General features: G+C 52.2%; 1 long non-coding RNA gene across 1 annotated transcript in view; it reads left to right on the top strand.

The window, feature by feature from the left end:
* The window catches only part of LOC146830513 (uncharacterized), a 41,921-nt gene extending 17,901 nt beyond the window's left edge, over positions 1-24,020 (top strand). The window contains exon 3 of the long non-coding RNA XR_014961433.1: positions 23,938-24,020. This is a non-coding gene — a long non-coding RNA (uncharacterized LOC146830513). The remainder of the gene's footprint in view (positions 1-23,937) is intronic.
* The last annotated feature ends 571 nt before the right edge of the window (positions 24,021-24,591 follow it).

Raw genomic sequence — 24,591 nt, forward strand, 5'->3', positions numbered from 1 at the left:
CATGTCTGTCTGTCTACCTACCAATCCATTCAGGCAACTCTCCATGTGTCTGCTTCCCTCTCTCTTGAGCTCTCTTTCTATGCAACGGTCTATTTGTCTGTCTTGTCTCTATCTTTCTCTGCCTGCCAGTCTATCTAACAACTCTCTGTCTACCTTTGCAAGCCTCTCGATTCTTTCTATCTTTTCATCCCTCTTTATAAAATTGTAATGAAGATTTACAAAATCATTACAAAAAAGCACAAGCAAAGTCAAGAGTCTGACAGCCAACTTCTGACCATTTGTGTAGCTGTAGTGCTAGCCAAGACATTTTGTTTCTACTAAAACTATGTCTATAACATAGCTCAGTCAAATTCAAAATACTTGTGATGCCTTTCATCTTTTATCATACACATTGCCTCTTATTAGACCTCAGTGAAATGTGTGCAGAGACCCTATTTCTGCAGCATTACAGTTTGTACTCAGTGAGTTTAGAGATAAAAGCGCTTGTATGACACATTTGTCCCACACAGATTACAAGGTAAAGCTGCAACACAGCACACAAACATCTGCATTACATCTGCACAGGCTGGAGGTGATGTGGAGTTAGAAATGTGTGAAATTGTGTACTGTGCGAGTGTACGTCAAGCCTCGTTTTTGTTGATGTCTGTTAGTGGCTTTTACCTGCTGATTTAGCACTGGGCGGTAATGTCGAGCCTTTGAGATTCTTACCGTTTCTATTTATCCTACGTTATGTTTTTTCTATTTTTTGGTGTTTCCGTCCATTTGAGACATTGCACAGCAGGTGCATTAACCCACTGAACTAGGTCTAGTCTTTACCAAGCTCACACTGGTAGGTGCTACAAAAATGAAAACACATTTCATGCCTTAGTCTTTAGCAAGAATCAGGGAGTGGAGTTTACACTTTTATTATACTAAAAATAAAAACAAAACCTCACTATGAATTGCAATCTACATAAGAGCACAGTAACCTTGTATTGTCCATTTATCACAGCTCGTGGGTGATCAGGGAAGGCTGAATGAGTTGGTATGTGGCTGCTGATGTCAGCACACAGGAGTCTGCCCTGCTACCAGCCCTGGCTCCTGTGCATTGACAGACATGAAGCAGTGGTGCTGGTCAGCATAGGCCGGGCTCAGCATCAGCTCTGCCCCTGCTACCAGCCCTGGCTCCTGTGCATTGACGGTCATTGAGCAGTGGTGCTGGTCAGCATAGGCGGGGCTCGGCATCAGCTCTGCCCCTGCTCCCAGCCCTGGCTCCTGTGCATTGATGGTCATTGAGCAGTGGTGCAGGCTCTGCATCAGCTCTGCCCATGATACCAGCCCTGGCTCCTGTGCATTGACGGTCATGAAGCGGTGGTGCTGTTCAGCATAGGCCGGGCTCGGCATCAGCTCTGCCCCTGCTACCAGCCCTGGCTCCTGTGCATTGACGGTCATTGAGCAGTGGTGCTGGTCAGCATAGGCCGGGCTCGGTATCAGCTCTGCCCTTGCTACCAGCCCTGGCTCCTGTGCATTGACAGACATGAAGCAGTGGTGCTGGTCAGCATAGGCCGGGCTTGGTATCAGCTCTGCCCTTGCTACCAGCCCTGGCTCCTGTGCATTGACGGTCATTGAGCAGTGGTGCTGGTCAGCATAGGCCGGGCTCGGCATCAGCTCTGCCCCTGCTACCAGCCCTGGCTCCTGTGCATTGATGGTCATTGAGCAGTGGTGCTGTTCAGCATAGGCCAGGCTCTGCATCAGCTCTGCCCATGATACCAGCCCTGGCTCCTGTGCATTGACGGTCATGAAGCAGTGGTGCTGTTCAGCATAGGCCGGGCTCGGCATCAGCTCTGCCCCTGCTACCAGCCCTGGCTCCTGTGCATTGACGGTCATTGAGCAGTGGTGCTGGTCAGCATAGGCCAGGCTCGGTATCAGCTCTGCCCCTGCTACCAGCCCTGGCTCCTGTGCATTGACAGTCATTGAGCAGTGGTGCTGTTCAGCATAGGCCGGGCTCGGCATCCGCTCTGCACCTGCTACCAGCCCTGGCTCCTGTGCATTGACAGTCATTGAGCAGTGGTGCTGGTCAGCATAGGCCGGGCTCGGCATCAGCTCTGCCCCTGCTACCAGCCCTGGCTCCTGTGCATGTGAGGAAATATGAATTTTTATGATCAATTGTGTCCCCTATCTTAGACCCCAACGGCTCCATGTACATGCTACAAGTACATGTATGTTCCCTCCACTTCAAGCTATGAAGACGCAAATACAATTGTGTCCAACGTCAACATGTCCTCTTTCAGATCCGCCCTGAATGGGTCGAATATTCCGTTCCTAAGTATGCCTTGCCACCGTCTTTATATGGTGTACTTTTCACGTTTTTCAGCTCTGGCAAGTTAGGCCCTGAATTCTGCCATCAAGCCTTTTCCTGCCTTCTGCCTCTGAATGCTCCAGCCTGGACCTGCATCTGTATCAATGACCTTTGTCTTACTTCCTGCGCGGCTAACGGTGCCTGGCCCGGCTTGTTGCCTGCCAAAACTGTATTCAGCCTTCAAGTTATCTGCTCCGCTCCTCGAGAAATACATTCCTGCCTGGAGAAGGAGGAATATAAACATGACCCATCTGCAAAGGAGAAAGCCTAGCCTTTCTGTCTCTTTTTGTGTGATTACAAAGCTCACGTTAGTGAAAAGCCCATAGCCCCCGTGCAAGACTTCAGCAGTAAACGAAGAAATAAATGCCACATTGGCTCTTGGTGATGGGCAACCTATGTCACGAATCAGTCCCTGCTCCAGACTTTAGATATCAGATAATACAAGATGTGCTGGTCGTCCTGACACTGAAGGCCTCACTTCCAGACTTGTCCGGTTGCATAGCAACCCTCCCCACGTCAGTTACACGTCATGCTCGAGTTGAGCACAAGTAAGGCAAAGTTCCAGTACAATTCCAGCAGATCACGCAACCCCCTCCAGGTATCCACCCACACATGACAAATTACCCATTATCATCAAGTGGACGCCCACATGGACGCCCACCTTCACACCCTCTTACACGCCCACATGCTCTTATCTCACTCTCTTTTGCTCTTTTCGTTTCCGATGTATATATACTGTACTCTGTGAATAATGTTTTGAGAATATTGAGAATACTTTTGAGTCCCTTCCAGATCCTTTGTGGTGATGGTAATATTCTCCCTTTGACTCGAGTTATTGGAATAAAGCCCTTTATGAACCTGATACCACAGACTCAGCCTCTTGCTTTATGCATGATCTTATTTATATACTGAAATTCTGAGAGCGTAATATTTTATTCACGACATAATGGCGCCCGAACAGTTCAATCTCTTTCCCCACACGCCGGAGATGAGGGTCCAGTTTTGCCCCCTTCCATAGCCGTGACGGACTTCAAGCGCGCACGTCGCGGGTCTTCCCGCCAACTCCCTCAGGCCAACGAAGGGGACGGACTGCGACCAGGCATCCAGACGAGGAACGCAGATTGTCCTACCCAGAGCCCACCTGCGAGAGAGCTGTGTCCGAGGTATACAGAGGCCCACCAGATTCCGAAGTTCCGAAGTATCCACGTCACGAGTCGAGTCGAGTCCAGTCTGGTCTAGTCCAGTCCAGAGTTTCCGAGGCCTTCTGTTCCGTTCCGTGCTTCCCGGTGAGTACCGTTGCTGGGGACGCATCTAGACGTGCACATTGGTTTGTGCCGGTCAAGACGGGTTTGGGTACACAGACCTGGTCTGCACTGTTTTAGCAGTGTATCTGTACTGTTTAGCAGTACATCTAGTATTATGCAGTTAGCTAGTTTTATTCTAATTATCGTTGTTCATTTTAAAATGTTTTAATGTGTTTTAAATGTCGTGGTATGAGTGATTGTTCGATCTTCATTACTGTGTTTATTGTATTAATTGTGTTCAAGTCCGAGTAAGAATCAAGTAGCAAGGTTTAAGATGCCGTTATTCTCAAAATTAAGACAGATAAAAACTAGAAAAGGAATACTCGAGGAAGCCGTTCCCATTCCACCTAGGGACACTCCAGGGTACTTTATGTACCATAGACATGGCCGAGATGCCGTATTATATCTCGATTTGTGGGTGGACTACACCAAGGATTTAGCAGAGAATAAGAGATGGCCCGCTGTTGGGACATGGGATGCAGATTGCATCATGAGAGTAGAAGAAGTATTATGGAAAAAGAAAGCCAGACAGTCACAGAAAAATGCCATTGAATTATGGCGTAAAGAATGGCATTGACGCACAGAGAAAGCGCTCAGAAAAGAAGAGAAAAGTAGGGAGGATTCAGACAAAGCCCGAGAAAACGTATTAGTTGAGGAAGGTATCCGAGTAAAAGCAGAACAAGTAGACAGACAACGAAACACTCTTATGAAAGAGAAAATGTAGACCAGCTCGGAAGGATGCCATTGAGTTTTGGCGCAAGGAGTCACATAGGAGGACAGAGTAAGTGTTTCACGAAGCAGAGAGAAGTAGACTGGAGTCTGGAAAAGCCAAGGAAAAGATGTTACAGGAGGAAGTGGAGCAGGTAAAATGAACGCAGGCTGACAGAGAAAGAAATACTGACGTTGCTGGTATTTATCCCGTCCTTTCAGAGGACCTAGCAAGAGTGGCCCCAGTAGAAAGACCAGTTAGAGTGCCACCGCAAGTACCACGATACATATAATAATGATATAGTAGCCCAAAGGTTCTTGAGCCTCCCACCAAACGAACAGCGCATAGCTGGTGTTTACATGGTCCAACATTTGACTACGTTGTCAAAAGGAAATTGAGAGGGGTGTAGCTAGAGAAGGAGCAACACCTGTGATTTGATGACACCCCTAATGTACAAAGTGTTAACGAAAAAATAATTAGTGAAAAGTTTAGCTTGAGAAAAATTGTGGGTATTTCGAATTTGCAAAATTGTTCCAGAATCCAGGTTTGTGTTCTTGGTGGTCCAGTGAGCCAATGTGCTGGGTCAAGTCGGTAAGATTATGACCCCCTGAGTGCAAATTGTATGTAAAAATAATTTTTCAATTGGGCGAATTATTGCAGTTTTTATGGAATTGAGTAGTCTTTTTGTCTTTGACAGCTTCAGAGTGAGGAGAAGGTGGGGGCTGTGTAGAGCAGAATGTGATACAGAAATCGGAGACAGATTCTGACCTTGTAGCCAGTGTAGGTGGGGGCCGGTGAGAGGAGCAGAACAGAGGCACTGCTTAGAAAGCTTCTCTGACATCGCATCTGTGTAATGCCTGCAGCCGGAGAGCCTTGGGGGCCAGGAGTAGGAAAAACAAAAAAGTTGGCTGGCAGCCCAGGCTCAGGACACGCTGAGGGGCTATTTTTAGCTTCTCTGATAAGACAGGGCAGCTGAGAAATGTAAGTCGAGAAAGATTCCCTTGTTCTATTCTGTGCAAAACCAGTGCCCCGAGGAAATGTCTATGGAGAAGATTTGTTTTATTTTTTTATTTTTTATTTTTTTTTATTTAATTAGGCTATTAGGTTTGAGCCTCTGAAGGGAGACGTTTGAATATGAAAGGCGAGGGATGCAGTTTATTGTATAGGTGGAAATTATTGCAAAATGACTGATTTCTTTAGCAGATAAATTATTAATTATCAACATTAACAACTGTTCTTAAACTTGGTTTTCCGAATATTTAGGTAATTTAGCATTCCTATTAGGGCCTCCTAGCATTAATATTGACTTCAGGTTGGTGTAGGTTCATGTAATAGGGACATTTGCATATGAGATGTCATTTGGCCAGCTTATGAGCTAACACAATGAGGTTTGTACATTAATTTGAAGGATTTCTCGCCGTTTCAAATACGCTGTGTATCTCCTATAATTTTGCTTACGCCCAGTAGCTACACACAGGGATTAATAGTGTTGACAAGACACAGGGTTTGATAGTGTTTGACAGCAGTGAAATCTGTTTCAGATTTCCTCCTGTCAAAAAGGGGGGAAGGAGGAGAATATTGGCTTTCTGCTGGCCCCTGAGGAGGTTCGCTTCCCGCTAGCCCCTTAAGAAATTAAGCCCCTTAGAAATTAGCCCCCTTAGAAATTAAGCCGAGAAAATAGGTATGGTGCTTTCCCCTTTTTCTCATGTTTTATTGTGATCTTTCAGGGGAATTAGTTGTGGGCACCGGAACGTATTCAATTGATTTCTGGTTTTTCACAGCCCAAGACACAAAAGGAGGTACATGCATTCATTGGCCTCACTTCATATTGCAGGCAGTGGATTCCCCAGTATGCTTACATAGCCAAGCCCCTGATACAGTTAACGACACAAGAGGCAGCTTCTACTAAAGTCCTCTTTTGGACACAAGAACACACTGTGGCATTTGAAGAATTAAAGAGAGCTTTATGTCAAGCACCAGTTTTAGCAATCCCTGATTACAACAAATCGTTTATGCTCTTTGTGACAGAGCGGGATGGAACAGCACTATCTGTCCTAACACAAGATCATGCAGGAAAACACAAGCCCTGTGCTTATTTTTCTAGTACATTAGACCCAGTAGCACAGGCTTTGCCTGCGTGCCTAAAATCAGTTGCAGCAACGGCCTTAGCCATAAGACAAAGTGACTCGATAGTGCTGGGCCACCCTCTGACAGTACAAGTACCACACGCAGTAGAGGTTCTCTTGAACCGGACACAAACACAACACCTGACTGTAGCTAGACTGACAGGCTATGAGCTAACGTTATTTCAACCACACATAGAGATCAGACGATGCAACATACTGAATCCCGCTACCCTTTTGCCCTCCAGTACAGAAAGCGTTTCACCACACGACTGTGTTGAAGTAATACATACCGTGACTAAACCAAGACAAGACTTGACAGACGTTGCACTCCCAGACCCCGACCTAACACTATAAGTTGACGGCTCATGCATGAGGACAGGGGCGGGAGAATTAGTGGCAGCATATGCAGTGACTACTGATACTGTAATAATAGAGACTAAAAGAATAGACATATTGTCAGCACAAGCAGCAGAGCTCATCGCCCTGACACAAGCGTGCATAAGAGCTAAGCACCTGAGAGTAAACATTTACACCGATTCTGTGGAGAGAAAGAGGTTTCTTGACCTCTCATGGGGCCAAGATACAGCATGGCCCCCTTATTCAAGCCCTACTGGAAGCAATGCATTTACCAACAGCCATAGCTATCCTAAAATGTAAAGCACATACTAGAGCCACAGATACCATTTCCCAAGGCAATGATCTGGCAGACCGAACTGCTAAACAGACAGCTCAGACCCCACTAGACATGAAAAAGTTACAGGTTCAATCAGTGTCCAACGCCATGACAGTTAGGGATCCTTCCAAGGATGTACAAGACATACAGACACATGCTACTATGGACGAATTAAAGAAATGGTCGGAACAAGGAGGGGTACTGACTGATCAGGGTTGGATGAATAAGGGCAAATCCACATGGTTTCTTCCTGATTCGATGGTACAAGTGATTATAAATACCGCACATAGTCCTGCACGCTTAGGAGAGAAAGCAATGATAGATAGCTTACAGAATATATGGTTCAACAAGCACCTGCGTGCAGCAGCGAAACAAAAGGTCAGAACATGTATGATCTGTTGCCAATTCAATCCAGGTAAAGACATTCCGATGGAACAAGGTGGATTCCATCCACCTGAACACCCTTTTGAAGTGCTCCAAATGGATTATATCCAAATAAACAGATGTAGAGGTTACAAATATGTCCTGGTACTAATGAAGCAGGTGTCCCTTCTGTTAGGGTATACCTGGAAATTCCATTGTGTGCGACATCCTGAAGCAGCAGGCCTTGTAGAAAGACATAATCAGACATTGAAAATTAGACTAGCAAAGATTTGCGCAGACAAAGGTGTAGATTGGATGGTAGCCCTACCGGTTGCCCTCTTTTACATGCGAATGGTAGCTCATTCTAGAACAGGCTTATCTCCCTATGAAGTGGTCTTTGGTAGACCACCAAATATGTGGGGCACTCCAATGCCTAAAAGATTACTGATGTTGATAGTAACATGCTGACAGATTACCTGGCTTCCTTGATGTCTGCACTACTCTCTTGTTGTTCGCAGGTTGCTGCCGCCTTCCCTGACAACACCCAGGTCAAGGGACACTCCATCGCTGATCCGGAACTTTGATAGATCAAGCCCTCTTAAGCCGAGGTGGAAGACGCCGAAATTGGTGTTGCTAACCACAAGGACCGCCGTTAAAGTCGAGGGACGGAAAGGATGGATACATCATTGCAAACGTTACTTTGGGAATAACTGTACTTTCCAAAAGAACACTGACTGCTTGGACTTTGAGCCCCCTTTTCTAGAGGAGACTCCCCAGCAGGAGTTAAACTTAGATCTAAAAAGTCAGAACCCGTTTGATCAATTAAGTCCACTAGGTGGTGAAGCGGTTGAACATGTATTCTGGCTTGCATAAGATCTTGGACAATAACATAAAAAAAAAAAAAGAGCAAGATAAGAAGCAAATACTGTAAAATATTACGTGGTAGATGTATAGTGACTGTGATTTTTCTATCTCTTCTGTGCATCACGATAATATGTATCAGCTTAATACTACATGCTATTTTTCCTTCTATTGCCTCACTTTTACACTCCTCCACTAATGATGCCACAAAACACACGTTTAGTGATCTGCCATCCCATGAGTTATCATATCGACTTGCCTTACGCAGCAATACCTTTATTCAGATGCTTCACCATTCACATCAGGTTAGCAATGCTACAGACTGCTGGGTCTGTGGCCGATTTCCCCCGTATCAGAAGGTAAAGGGAGTGTTGCCTCTTTCCTTTTCCGTTCTCCCATAATGGTTCTTGCGGAGCATGGTTTGCCTTAATGACATCCATCAACGGTGATGCCAAAGAATGTCAAGACAAGGAGTGTAGGGGCGAGTGGGTATGGGGTAACTTGAATAAAGTCATGAACAAAGCATGTTTCCCAGATGAAGAGGGACTTCCCCAAATGAAAGGTACAGATCTAGAAAATGAAGAGTATCTGCAAGGAAATGCGACCCTCGATTTTATAGTGTTGAACGTAAAGCCCCAACACATGTCAGGTCCGCCTTCAATTACTGTTCTGCCAGTAAAAGGGAACTTGTGTGTCAGAAAAGAAGGCTCAGTACATTTGGGGCACAGTGAGTGTGATACTATAATAGTATTCAAAGACAAAGGAAAGTCCTATTTCAGAGCATCACGACACACCTACTTTATTTGTGGCCAGACAGCCTATGTGCAACTGCCCTTAGACTGGGGTGGGACGTGCTACATATCATTTCTTTCATTCCTAATAACGCACCGTCTGTATACAAAACAATAACAAGGCTCCACAAGATTGCCCAAAGCATACATCAAGACCCAGGCACGTGGACATGGTCCGGTTGGCTCTGGGGATTAATATCGGCTTGGGGATGGAAAGTGTTGACCGTCTGTGGGTTGATACTATTAATAATATTCAGTTGCTGCCTGTGTCTACAATGTGGGCCAGCGATTTGCGGCCTGTGTGCCACATCATGTATTCCACGTTCAAGTTCTCATTCAAAATCCCGGAAGAAGAAAGAAGAGCAAATGATGTTACATGAACAGATTGATGGATTCCTGAGGATCGATATCTCATGAAGGGTCCGTAGGGGACAAGGAGGGAATGAGGAAATATGAATTTTTATGATCAATTGTGTCCCCTATCTTAGACCCCAACGGCTCCATGTACATGCTACAAGTACATGTATGTTCCCTCCACTTCAAGCTATGAAGACGCAAATACAATTGTGTCCAACGTCAACATGTCCTCTTTCAGATCCGCCCTGAATGGGTCGAATATTCCGTTCCTAAGTATGCCTTGCCACCGTCTTTATATGGTGTACTTTTCACGTTTTTCAGCTCTGGCAAGTTAGGCCCTGAATTCTGCCATCAAGCCTTTTCCTGCCTTCTGCCTCTGAATGCTCCAGCCTGGACCTGCATCTGTATCAATGACCTTTGTCTTACTTCCTGCGCGGCTAACGGTGCCTGGCCCGGCTTGTTGCCTGCCAAAACTGTATTCAGCCTTCAAGTTATCTGCTCCGCTCCTCGAGAAATACATTCCTGCCTGGAGAAGGAGGAATATAAACATGACCCATCTGCAAAGGAGAAAGCCTAGCCTTTCTGTCTCTTTTTGTGTGATTACAAAGCTCACGTCCGTGAAAAGCCCATAGCCCCCGTGCAAGACTTCAGCAGTAAACGAAGAAATAAATGCCACATTGGCTCTTGGTGATGGGCAACCTATGTCACGAATCAGTCCCTGCTCCAGACTTTAGATATCAGATAATACAAGATGTGCTGGTCGTCCTGACACTGAAGGCCTCACTTCCAGACTTGTCCGGTTGCATAGCAACCCTCCCCACGTCAGTTACACGTCATGCTCGAGTTGAGCACAAGTAAGGCAAAGTTCCAGTACAATTCCAGCAGATCACGCAACCCCCTCCAGGTATCCACCCACACATGACAAATTACCCATTATCATCAAGTGGACGCCCACATGGACGCCCACCTTCACACCCTCTTACACGCCCACATGCTCTTATCTCACTCTCTTTTGCTCTTTTCGTTTCCGATGTATATATACTGTACTCTGTGAATAATGTTTTGAGAATATTGAGAATACTTTTGAGTCCCTTCCAGATCCTTAGTGGTGATGGTAATATTCTCCCTTTGACTCGAGTTATTGGAATAAAGCCCTTTATGAACCTGATACCACAGACTCAGCCTCTTGCTTTATGCATGATCTTATTTATATACTGAAATTCTGAGAGCGTAATATTTTATTCACGACACAGTGGTGCTGTTCAGCATAGGCCGGGCTCGGCATCAGCTCTGCACCTGCTACCAGCCCTGGCTCCTGTGCATTGACAGTCATTGAGCAGTGGTGCTGGTCAGCATAGGCCGGGCTCGGCATCAGCTCTGCCCCTGCTACCAGCCCTGGCTCCTGTGCATTGACAGTCATGAAGCAGTGGTGCTGTTCAGCATAGGCCGGGCTCGGCATCAGCTCTGCCCTTGCCACCAGCCCCGGCTCCTGTGCATTGACTGTCATTGAGCAGTGGTGCTGGTCAGCATAGGCCGGGCTCGGCATCAGCTCTGTCCATGCTACCAGCCCTGGGCTCCTGTGCATTGACGGTCATTGAGCAGTGGTGCTGGTGAGCACAGGCCAAGCTCGGCATCCGCTCTGCCCCTGCTACCAGCCCATGCTCCTGTGCATTAACGGTCATTGAGCAGTGGTGCTGTTCAGCACAGGCCGGGCTCGGCATCAGCTCTGCCCCTGCTACCAGCCCGGGCTCCTGTGCATTGACGGTCATTGAGCAGTGGTGCTGGTCAGCATAGGCTGGGCTCGGCGTCTGCTCTACCCCTGCTACCAGCCCATGCTCCTGTGCATTGACGGTCATTGAGCAGTGGTGCTGTTCAGCACAGGCCGGGCTCGGCATCAGCTCTGCCCTTGCCACCAGCCCCAGCTCCTGTGCATTGACTGTCATTGAGCAGTGGTGCTGGTCAGCATAGGCCGGGCTCGGCATCAGCTCTGTCCATGCTACCAGCCCTGGGCTCCTGTGCATTGACGGTCATTGAGCAGTGGTGCTGGTGAGCTCAGGCCAAGCTCGGCATCCGCTCTGCCCCTGCTACCAGCCCAGGCTCCTGTGCATTGACGGTCATTGAGCAGTGGTGCTGTTCAGCACAGGCCGGGCTCGGCATCAGCTCTGCCCCTGCTACCAGCCCTGGCTCCTGTGCATTGACGGTCATTGAGCAGTGGTGGTGGTCAGCATAGGCCGGGCTCGGCGTCTGCTCTGCCCCTGCTACCAGCCCGGGCTCCTGTGCATTGACGGTCATTGAGCAGTGGTGCTGGTCAGCATAGGCCGGGCTCGGCGTCTGCTCTACCCCTGCTACCAGCCCTGGCTCCTGTGCATTGACAGTCATTGAGCAGTGGTGCTGGTCAGCATAGGCCGGGCTCGGCATCAGCTCTACCCCTGCTACCAGCCCTGGCTCCTGTACATTGACGGTCATTGAACAGTGGTGCTGGTCAGCATAGGCCAGGCTCGGCATCAGCTCTGCCCCTGCTACCAGCCCTGGCTCCTGTGCATTGACGGTCATTGAGCAGTGGTGCTGTTCAGCACAGGTGGGGCTCGGCATCAGCTCTGCCCCTGCTACCAGCCCTGGCTCCTGTGCATTGATGGTCATTGAGCAGTGGGGCTGGTCAGCATAGGCCAGGCTCGGCATCCGCTCTGCCCCTGCAACCAGCCCTGGCTCCTGTGCATTGACGGTCATTGAGCAGTGGTGCTGGTCAGCATAGGCCGGGCTCGGCATCATCTCTGCCCCTGCTACCAGCCCTGGCTCCTGTGCATTGACAGTCATTGAGCAGTGGTGCTGGTCAGCATAGGCCGGGCTTGGCATCAGCTCTGCCCCTGCTACCAGCCCTGGCTCCTGTGCATTGACGGTCATTGAGCAGTGGTGCTGGTCAGCATAGGCCGGGCTCGGCATCCGCTCTGCCCTTGCTACCAGCCCTGGCTCCTGTGCATTGACGGTCATTGAGCAGTGGTGCTGGTCAGCATAGGCCGGGCTCGGCATCAGCTCTGCCCCTGCTACCAGCCCTGGCTCCTGTGCATTGACGGTCATTGAGCAGTGGTGCTGTTCAGCACAGGCCGGGCTCTGCATCAGCTCTGCCCCTGCTACCAACCCTGGCTCCTGTGCATTGAAGGTCATTGAGCAGTGGTGCTGTTGAGCATAGGCCGGGCTCGGCATCAGCTCTGCCCCTGCTACCAGCCCTAGCTCCTGTGCATTGACGGTCATTGAGCAGTGGTGATGTTCAGCATAGGCCGGGCTCGGCATCAGCTCTGGCCCTGCTACCAGCCCTGGCTCCTGTGCATTGACAGTCCTTGAGCAGTGGTGCTGTTCAGCATAGGCCGGGCTCTGCATCAGCTCTGCCCCTGCTCCCAGCCCTGGCTCCTGTGCATTGACAGTCATTGAGCAGTGGTGCTGGTCAGCATAGGCCGGGCTCTGCATCAGCTCTGCCCCTGCTCCCAGCCCTGGCTCCTGTGCATTGACGGTCATTGAGCAGTGGTGCTGGTCAGCACAGGCGGGGCTCGGCGTCAGCTCTACCCCTGCCACCAGCCCTGGCTCCTGTGGATTGACGGTCATTGAGCAGTGGTGCTGGTCAGCATAGGCCGGGCTCGGCATCATCTCTGCCCCTGCTACCAGCCCTGGCTCCTGTGCATTGACGGGCATTGAGCAGTGGTGCTGGTCAGCATAGGCCGGGCTCGGCATCAGCTCTGCCCCTGCTACCAGCCCTGGCTCCTGTGCATTGACGGTCATTGAGCAGTGGTGCTGTTCAGCATAGGCCGGGCTCGGCGTCGGCTCTGCCCCTGCTACCAGCACAGGCTCTTGTGCATTGACGGTCATTGAGCAGTGGTGCTGGTCAGCATAGGCCGGGCTCTGCATCAGCTCTGCCCCTGCTACCAGCCTTGGCTCCTGTGCATTGAAGGTCATGAAGCAGTAGTGCTGGTCAGCACAGGCCGGGCTCGGCGTCGGCTCTGCCCCTGCTACCAGCCCTGGCTCCTGTGCATTGACGGTCATTGAGCAGTGGTGCTGGTCAGCATAGGCCGGGCTCTGCATCAGCTCTGCCCCTGTTCCCAGCCCTGGCTCCTGTGCATTGACGGTCATTGAGCAGTGGTGCTGGTCAGCATAGGCCGGGCTTTGCATCAGCTCTGCCCCTGCTACCAGCCCTGGCTCCTGTGCATTGGCGGTCATGAAGCAGTGGTGCTGGTCAGCATAGGCCGGGCTCTGCATCAGCTCTGCCCCTGCTCCTAGCCCTGGCTCCTGTGCATTGACGGTCATTGAGCAGTGGTGGTGGTCAGCATAGGCCGGGCTCGGCGTCTGCTCTGCCCCTGCTACCAGCCCGGGCTCCTGTGCATTGACGGTCATTGAGCAGTGGTGCTGGTCAGCATAGGCCAGGCTCGGCATCAGCTCAGTCCATGGTTTGCAGTGTTAGGGTTGTCAGATCTCCCTCCATGCCCCATGCCAGGAGGGCACCTTGTCTGTAGTCCTGGATTTACCTTTAAAAAATAGGTGCATTGTGGGAGTTGTATGTTCATTGGCTTTCAGTGACACCACGTGACTAATACACCTGACGGTTAAGTTCTGCAAAAGAGAAAAACTGGAAAGTGGTGCCTGCTTTAAAGGATCAATGTGTTAGCCTTATGAGGGGTCACTGGGGGGTCAGTTTTGTGGCCACTGCTTCCCCTGACCCAGTATTCATGCTCTGGTTCAGTGTTTCTAAATTAAACTATTTCATAATCTACTCAATGGGCAGAATATATTTCTATTGGAAATACAGATGTTTTGGAGGAACCAAAAGTGATGCATCAGGAGCTTTGCTATGAAATGTCCATTATTAGGTGATTTCTTGAGGTCACTTTTCTGTTTTTCCCATTATGTGGGGGGTTTGGTGCCTGCTGAAGAGGGGTATTTAGTGGGGAATGGGAATTATTACAGCTCGAGCTACAGAATTATGCAGATATCTCCCTAAATCACATTGGCAATGGAATTTGATACCCTGCCCCTTCGTTTTCTACACCTTCTGTGCTTTGGAGAACAGGGAATTGCAGGATTCCTGTAAGTCGGAGACAAAATCAGTTCATTCTCCAAAGTGTTGATGATATTTTAGTGTTTAGGTGCAGTAATACCCAAATACGGAACACACACCTATCACAAGTGGGTCTGAGACCACCTGACGCACTTCACATGCTTCCATGGACCAATCATTAGTGCCCTTGCTGGTGGCTCGTTGGTCAGACCACTGGACCTGTTCATGTCAGACTCCAGGATCTCCAGCCGTGGCTTTAAGCCAATCACAGCCACTGAAAGTGATCAGGAACTTGCTTCTTCTGAGTCACACCTGAGTTTCAGCCCAGTGGGTGGTTTGGGTGCTTTAGTTGCTCATAAGTGTCATTTCTAAGGCGTCTGATGACCTTGATATCTCTCATTACTCTACCGCACCACATTTAGTAATATATCTGCGTCGGGAGATGCTCTCTAAATGCTCCACTGGAGCCTGCACCCGGGAAGCTCTCGGTCCTACGGTGTACTGGCGCCATTTTCTAAGCTCCCTTTGTAGGCGCCGGTTGGATTTTTCACAGACCCTGTGCCTCTATTGGGGTGACGTCTGTGGCTGGCCCCTCCACATTGAAAATTGTACAAGCACCTCTGCAGCCAGTGCTTAATTTGTAAAACATGAAGTGCCAGGGTCCTTCTCCGAAGGCCGCTGCAGCATGCACCACCCATGCCCTGCCAGTGCTGCCAGTGGCAGTACCAACATAACCCCTAACAATCGCACTCCTACAAGTGTGACAATTCAGACTACTTCAGGCCCCACACAGCTATAATAATGGCTTGAGAGGCTGGTATTATTCATGTATATTGACTTCATAAACATGGTTGTTGTGCTCATCTCAAAATTAAAAAAGACAGTGCCACCAGGTGTTGGACTGTTGCTAGAGCTGACCATTACCACCGGGGGGGGGGGAGGGGGGGAGGGGGAACCACTGGCACAAATTAAGCACTGCGTTGCAACCCTGGCTCTCTGTCAGCCTCTCTATGAAGAAAACCCCCAATCACTGCACAGCCACCCTCTCCACAGCCCTCACACCCCCGTTCTGTAGACAGACACCCACACTCTCCACAGCTCTCACCCCCTGTTCTGTAGACAGACACCCACACTCTCCACAGCCAGACTCTCCACAGCCCTCACCACAACCCATTCTGTAGACAGACACCCACACTCTGCACAGCCAGACGCCCTCACCCCCTGTTCTGTAGACAGACACCCACACTCTGCACAACCACACTCTCCACAGCCCTCACTCCCCCGCTCTGTAGACAGACACCCACACTCTGCGCAGCCACACTCTCCACAGCCCTCACCCCCGTTCTGTAGACAGACACCCACACTCTGCACAGCCAGACGCCCTCACCCCCTGTTCTGTAGACAGACACCCACACTCTGCACAACCACACTCTCCACAGCCCTCACTCCCCCGCTCTGTAGACAGACACCCACACTCTGCACAGCCACACTCTCCACAGCCCTCACCCCCGTTCTGTAGACAGACATCCACACTCTGCACAGCCACACTCTCCACAGCTCACACCCCTGTTCTCTAGACAGACACCCACACTCTGCACAGCCACACTCTCCACAGCCCTCACCCCCCGTTCTGTAGACAGACACCCACACTCTCCACAGCTCTCATCCCCTGTTCTGTAGACAGACACCCACACTCTCCACAGCCAGACTCTCCACAGCCCTCACCCCCCGTTCTGTAGACAGACACCCACACTCTGCACAGCCACACGCTCCACAGCCCTCACCCCCGTTCTGTAGACACACCCACACTGCACAACCACACTCTCCACAGCCATCACTCCCCCGCTCTGTAGACAGACACCCACACTCTGCACTGCCACACTCTCCACAGCCCTCACACCCTGCACTGTAGACAGACACCCACACTTTGCCCAGCCACACTCTCCACAGCCCTCACACCCCGTTCTGTAGACACCCACACTCTGCACAGCCACACTCTCCACAGCCCTCACACCCTGCACTGTAGACAGACACCCACACTCTGCGCAGCCACACTCTCCACAGCCCTCACACACCCGTTCTGTAGACAGACACCCACACTCTGCACAGCCACACTCTCCACAGCCCTCCCACCCCCGTTCTGTAGACAGACACCCACACTGCACAGCCACACTCTCCACAGCCCTCCCACCCCCGTTCTGTAGACAGACACCCACACTGCACAGCCACACTCTCCACAGCCCTCCCACCCCCGTTCTGTAGACAGACACCCACACTCTGCCCAGCCACACTCTCCACAGCCCTCACCCCCCGTTCTGTAGACAGACACCCACACTCTGCACAGCTATTACACTGCACAACGTTCAACACTGGACAGGCCGCCACCTAGTCGAGAGCTCCACTCAATGCACATGTACTCACCGTACTCTCTCCTCACTTTCTGCACAGCCCTCCACAGCCTTACTCTGTTGCCAATTTCGAGTCGTGAATCATGTGAAGTTTACGCTTTTTCATGTCCTGTTTAAGCCTGGGCAAAGCACTACGCTACGCTCGCGTAGTTTGCGAAGTTCGCGCTACTTCGCACTACGCGAACTGCACGTAGCACAGTGCGAACACGCGTAGCGTAGTGCTGCGGTCATTTTTTGCTTGCTCGCGGTCCTCAACGTCAAGTTGGCGACCGCGAGCAAGCAAAATGACATCCCGGCGAGACTTTTTCCTTGTTCGCGATCAGCAACTTCAAGTTGGCGATCGCGAGCATGGAAAATAAACCTCCCGGCGAGATTCCCAACGCGAGGAGGTCAGGTTTCTCATTGCGAGTGGTCGCGTATGCTCGCGACCGCTCGCGATGAGAAACTACCAATTCGCGTTGAGAAAGCTGAAGCTCGAGTAAAAATCTACTCGAGCAGCAGAAAACTACAGCTCGCACTGTGCAAGATGCCATTTTCAATGATTGCACAGTGCCGGTTGCTTGTCCGCACTGTGCAATCATTGAAAACGACATCTGGCACAGTGCGAACAAGGTACTACGCAGTTCGCGAAGTGCTATGCGTAGCTCGCGTAGTGCGAACTTCACTTTGCGTAGCTTCGCGAAGTGCTACTTCGCGAACTACGACCAGGCCTAGTCCTGTTACTCCATATACTCAGTCTCGCACTTCAACCAGACACCGCTTTCTGCTCAGCTGTGCCCCGTTTGCACCATCTTCTAGCCCTGGGCAGTACTTTGTGTATCATCCTCCCGCCTCTGCACATCCCCAGTACCAGTGCTGTCCTCAGTCCTACACAGGCAGCCTCCACCCACACACACCTCCACTCTCTGTGCTGCTCTGCCAGCTGCACAGCCCTCCACTCTCTGCACAGCCATCCACTCTCTGCACAGCCCTCCACTCTCTGCACAGCCCTCCACACTCTGCACAGCCCTCCACACTCTGCACAGCCCTCCACACTCTGCACAGCCCTTCACACTCTGCACAGCCCTTCACACTCTGCACAGCCCTCCACACACTGCACAACCTTCCACTCTGCACAGCCCACCGCACTCACAACAACCCACCGCTCTGTACACAATTTCACTCTGCACAGCCCTCCACACTCTGCACAACCTTCCACTCTGCACAGCCCTCCACACACTGCACAACCTTCCACTCTGCACAGCCCTCCACACAATGCACAACCTTCCACTCTGCCCAGCCCTCCACACAATGCACAGCCCTCCACTCTGCACAGCCCTCCACTCTGCACAGCCCACCGCACTCACCCACCGCTCTGTACACAACTTAACTCTGTACAGCCCTCCACACTCTGCACAACCTTCCACTCTCTGCACAGCCCATCGCACTCACAACCCACTGCTCTCACAACAACCCACCGCTCTGTACACAACTTCACTCTGCGCAGCCCTCCACTCTGCACAGCCTTCCACTCTCTGCACAGCCCTCTACACTCTGCACAGCCTTCCACTCTCTGCACAGCCCTCCACACTCTGCACAACCCACCGCTCTGTAAACTTCACTCTTCACCTCCTTCACTCTTTAAAAGCCACACTCTGCCCAGTCCTCAAAGCTCTGCACACTTCCTTCAGAGCACAAACCTCCTCGCTCTGCACAACCTTCCACACTATGCAGTCTTGTCTTCTTTAAGTTTTGTGTTTTGCTTGGCAGCCTCCACATTTCCAGGTAATTCTGCTCATGTGTAAGATGTCTGTTTAAGCTGATGTAATTGTGTAATTTGTTGCTGTTCTTCTTAACCCATGTAATGTTCTTTAGTAAACTGCTTGAATGCAGTGGCATCTGATCATACGTGAACTACTCGGGTACAAATTTGGGGCTTTTTCATGCTAGATAACATTGTAATTAAATAAATAAACAGCCCTCAAACCTCTGCACACTTCCTCAGATCACAAACCACCACACTCTACACTGCCCTCCACACTCTGCACTGCCCTCCACACTCTGCACTGCCCTCCACACTCTGCACTGCCCTCCACACTCTGCACTGCCCTCCACACTCTGCACTGCCCTCCACACTCTGCACTGCCCTCCACACTCTGCACTGCCCTCCACTCTCTGCACAGCCCTCCACTCTCTGCACAGCCCTCCACTCTCTGCACAGCCCTCCACTCTCTGCACAGCCCTCCACTCTCTGCACAGCCCTCCACACTCTGCACTGCCCTCCACACTCTGCACAGCCCTTCACACTCTGCACAGCCCTTCACACTCTGCACAGCCCTCCACACACTGCACAACCTTCCACTCTGCACAGCCCACCGCACTCACAACAACCCACCGCTCTGTACACAATTTCACTCTGCACAGCCCTCCACACTCTGCACAACCTTCCACTCTGCACAGCCCTCCACACACTGCACAACCTTCCACTCTGCACAGCCCTCCACACAATGCACAACCTTCCACTCTGCCCAGCCCTCCACACAATGCACAGCCCTCCACTCTGCACAGCCCTCCACTCTGCACAGCCCACCGCACTCACCCACCGCTCTGTACACAACTTAACTCTGTACAGCCCTCCACACTCTGCACAACCTTCCACTCTCTGCACAGCCCATCGCACTCACAACCCACTGCTCTCACAACAACCCACCGCTCTGTACACAACTTCACTCTGCGCAGCCCTCCACTCTGCACAGCCTTCCACTCTCTGCACAGCCCTCTACACTCTGCACAGCCTTCCACTCTCTGCACAGCCCTCCACACTCTGCACAACCCACCGCTCTGTAAACTTCACTCTTCACCTCCTTCACTCTTTAAAAGCCACACTCTGCCCAGTCCTCAAAGCTCTGCACACTTCCTTCAGAGCACAAACCTCCTCGCTCTGCACAACCTTCCACACTATGCAGTCTTGTCTTCTTTAAGTTTTGTGTTTTGCTTGGCAGCCTCCACATTTCCAGGTAATTCTGCTCATGTGTAAGATGTCTGTTTAAGCTGATGTAATTGTGTAATTTGTTGCTGTTCTTCTTAACCCATGTAATGTTCTTTAGTAAACTGCTTGAATGCAGTGGCATTTGATCATACGTGAACTACTCGGGTACAAATTTGGGGCTTTTTCATGCTAGATAACATTGTAATTAAATAAATAAACAGCCCTCAAACCTCTGCACACTTCCTCAGATCACAAACCACCACACTCTACACTGCCCTCCACACTCTGCACTGCCCTCCACACTCTGCACTGCCCTCCACACTCTGCACTGCCCTCCACACTCTGCACTGCCCTCCACACTCTGCACTGCCCTCCACACTCTGCACTGCCCTCCACTCTCTGCACAGCCCTCCACTCTCTGCACAGCCCTCCACTCTCTGCACAGCCCTCCACTCTCTGCACAGCCCTCCACTCTCTGCACAGCCCTCCACACTCTGCACTGCCCTCCACACTCTGCACTGCCCTCCACACTCTGCACTGCCCTCCACACTCTGCACTGCCCTCCACACTCTGCACAGCCCTCCACACTCTGCACAGCCCTCCACACTCTGCACAGCCCTCCACTCTGCACAGCCCTCCACTCTGCACAGCCCTCCACTCTGCACAGCCCTCCACTCTGCACAGCCCTCCACTCTGCACAGCCCTCCACTCTGCACAGCCCTCCACTCTCTGCACAGCCCTCCACTCTCTGCACAGCCCTCCACTCTCTGCACGGCCCTCCACTCTCTGCACGGCCCTCCACTCTCTGCACGGCCCTCCACTCTCTGCATGGCCCTCCACTCTCTGCATGGCCCTCCACACTCTGCACGGCCCTCCACACTCTGCACGGCCCTCCACACTCTGCACGGCCCTCCACACTCTGCACGGCCCTCCACACTCTGCACGGCCCTCCACACTCTGCACGGCCCTCCACACTCTGCACGGCCCTCCACACTCTGCACTGCCCTCCACACTCTGAACCGCCCTCCACACTCTGCACTGCCCTCCACACTCTGCACTGCCCTCCACACTCTGCACTGCCCTCCACACTCTGCACTGCCCTCCACACTCTGCACAGCCCTCCACACTCTGCACAGCCCTCCACACTCTGCACAGCCCTCCACACTCTGCACAGCCCTCCACACTCTGCACAGCCCTCCACACTCTGCACAGCCCTCCACACTCTGCACAGCCCTCCACACTCTGCACGGCCCTCCACACTCTGCACGGCCCTCCACACTCTGCACGGCCCTCCACACTCTGCACGGCCCTCCACTCTCTGCACTGCCCTCCACTCTCTGCACTACCCTCCACACTCTGAACTGCCCTCCACACTCTGCACTGCCCTCCACACTCTGCACTGCCCTCCACACTCTGCACTGCCCTCCACAGCCCTTCACACTCTGCACAGCCCTCCACACTCATCCCTCCACACTCATCCCTCCACACTCATCCCTCCACATGACTCTCTGCACAGCACTCGACTCTCTGCACTGCCCTCGACTCTCTGCACTGCCCTCGACTCTCTGCACTGCCCTCGACTCTCTGCACTGCCCTCGACTCTCTGCACTGCCCTCGACTCTCTGCACTGCCCTCGACTCTCTGCACTGCATGCACTGCCCTCCACTCTCTGCACTGCCCTCCACTCTCTGCACTACCCTCCACACTCTGAACTGCCCTCCACACTCTGCACTGCCCTCCACACTCTGCACTGCCCTCCACTCTCTGCACTGCCCTCCACTCTCTGCACTGCCCTCCACTCCCTGCACTGCCCTCCACATCGATCCCTCCACACTCATCCCTCCACACTCATCCCTCCACACTCATCCCTCCACACTCATCCCTCCACACTCATCCCTCCACACAGCCCTCCACACAGCCCTCCACACTCTGCACAGCGCTCCACACTCTGCACAGCCTCTGGAAACGAGGGGATGATGGGTAGAATGTTGGAATAGTGGTGTGAAGGCGAGAGGTCGGGGGCGCTGAGGGGTCCCCATTCTTGAACTCTTTATAAATAGCTTTCATATAATCATATAATTAGTGGCATACAGTTACATTAATTTAAATTAGTTACTTATGCTGATTATATTGAGAACCTGTTTACTTACATTTTGTATACAGTTATGCTTGTGGTATGTAACGTTTTCCAGCAATGCTAGAGCCTAGAACCGGCAGTCCAGAACCAGGCACTGGGTGCTTCAGAGCCCGGCAGTCCAGAACCAGGCACTGGGTGCTTCAGAGCCTGGCAGTCTAGAACCAGGCACTGTCTGCTTCAGAGCCCGGCAGTCTAGAACCAGCCCGGACGGCATTCTAGAACCAGGCACTGGCTGCTTCAGAGCCCGGCAGTCTAGAACCAGGCACTGGCTGCTTCAGAGCCCGGCAGTCTAGAAGCAGCCCGGCAGTCTAGAACCAGGCACTGGCTGCTTCAGAGCCAGGCAGTCTAGAACCAGCCCGGACGGCATTCTAGAACCAGGCACTGGTTGCTTCAGAGCCCGGCAGTCTAGAATCAGGCACTGGCTGCTTCAGAGCCCGGCAGTCTAGAACCAGGCATTGGGTGCTTCAGAGCCCGGCAATCTAGAACCAGACACTGGCTGCTTCAGAGCCCGGCAGTCTAGAACCAGCCCGGATGGCATTCTAGAACCAGGCACTGGCTGCTTCAGAGCCCAGCAGTCTAGAACCAGGCACTGGCTGCTTCAGAGCCTGGCAGTCTAGAACCAGCCCGGCAGTCTAGAACCAGGCACTGGCTGCTTCAGAGCCCGGCAGTCTAGAACCAGGCACTGGGTGCTTCAGAGCCCGGCAGTCTAGAACCAGCCCGGCAGTCTAGAACCAGGCACTGGGTGCTTCAGAGCCCGGTAGTCTAGAACCAGGCACTGGGTGCTTCAGAGCCCGGCAGTCTAGAACCAGGCACTGGCTGCTTCAGAGCCCGGCAGTCTAGAACCAGGCACTGGGTGCTTCAGAGCCCGGCAGTCTAGAACCAGCCCGGCAGTCTAGAACCAGGCACTGGGTGCTTCAGAGCCCGGCAGTCTAGAACCAGCCACTGGCTACTTCAGAGACCGGCAGTCTAGAACCAGGCACTGGGTGCTTCAGAGACCGGCAGTCTAGAACCAGGCACTGGCTGCTTCAGAGCCCGGCAGTCTAGAACCAGCCCGGCAGTCTAGAACCAGGCACTGGGTGCTTCAGAGCCCGGCAGTCTAGAACCAAGCACTGGGTGCTTCAGAGCCCGGCATTCTAGAACCAGCCCGGCAGTCTAGAACTAGGCACTGGGTGCTGCAGAGCCCGGCAGTCTAGATCCAGGCACTGGGTGCTGCAGAGTCCGGCAGTCTAGAACCAGGCACTGGGGGCTTCAGAGCCTGGCAGTGCAGAGCCACAGACCCTGCCATTCGGACTCCTCTCCAGAGTCGGCTTGTTGTGTCTTTTCTTTCTTCAGTATTGGAGCTGTTTATTTCTGGTAGAGACCAGCCGGATAGTGCAAGGCCTGTCTGATTTACTGGTAGAGTGCTTAATTTGAGCGTGTGGTTTCCGGTGCTCGGCACCGGCACACCGGCGCTTGTGACAGTTTGCGCATGCGGTCTGGTTAATTTCGAGATGACCACAACAGCAACCAATTATTCATTCAATATACATTAAAAATGACTATCACCTGCCGCCCTAGCACTCTTAGGCCTGGAATAATGCGGTTTGTCACACTTGTAGGCGTGTGATGGTTGTAGTGGTGTTTGTAGGCGTGTGATGGTTGTAGTGGTGTGTGTAGGCGTGTGATGGTTGTAGTGGTGTTGTTGCTATCAGTGACGGCGCTGCCAGGGGCAGTGTGTGGCGCCAGCTGCAGTGGCCCCTGATGACAATCCTGGCTCTCAGCACTGGTTGTGAGTATCAGCCTGTGGGTCCTCCGTGGTTGGGTGAGTTGTTACTACTAGGAGTGGTTGATGACCTCTGACCTCTGCTTCTGTCTCTTGCAGCTGCGGTGACCCTGGATCCGGACACCGCTCATCCCTGGCTCGTCCTGTCCGAGGACGGAAGGAGCGTGAGGGACGGAGGTACAGACCAGGGTCGGCCCGACACGCCCCAGACATTCGGTCCTGTCCTCTGTCCTCATTGTCCTGGGGAGGGAGAGGCTGAGCTCCGGGAGGCATTACTGGGAGGTGGAGGTGGGGGGCAGGACCCGCTGGACCCTGGGGGTGTGTGACGAGGCTGCGAGCAGGAAGGGGGTGTTCAGAGCATCACCTGAGAATAGATACTGGACAGTGTGTCTCAGAGATGGTGAATGCCAAGCTCTCGCCTCCCCCTCCACCCTCCTGGCCCCCCGTGTGCCCCCCAGGGCTGTGGGTCTCTTCCTGGACTATGAGGCGGGCAGGCTCTCCCTGTACTATGTGACTGACCGGTCTCTGCTCTTCACCTTCTCCGGGGCCCCGTTCCCCCCCACCCTGCGGCCCTTCTTCATGCCAGGTCTCAAGGATGGAGGGATGAATGCGGGGGCGCTGCGGGTCCTGCCGGTGACAGGGCGGGAGTGAGAGGGGGGAGACCCTCACAGATGAGGGGAGATCACTGGGGGGAGGGGGTACAGTCCTCTCTTGAGGGGGTCGGGGTCTACTTCATGCCAGGTCTCCATGATG

This window comes from Triturus cristatus, chromosome 5_1, assembly GCF_964204655.1.
Source record: "Triturus cristatus chromosome 5_1, aTriCri1.1, whole genome shotgun sequence".
NCBI lineage: Eukaryota > Metazoa > Chordata > Amphibia > Caudata > Salamandridae > Triturus > Triturus cristatus.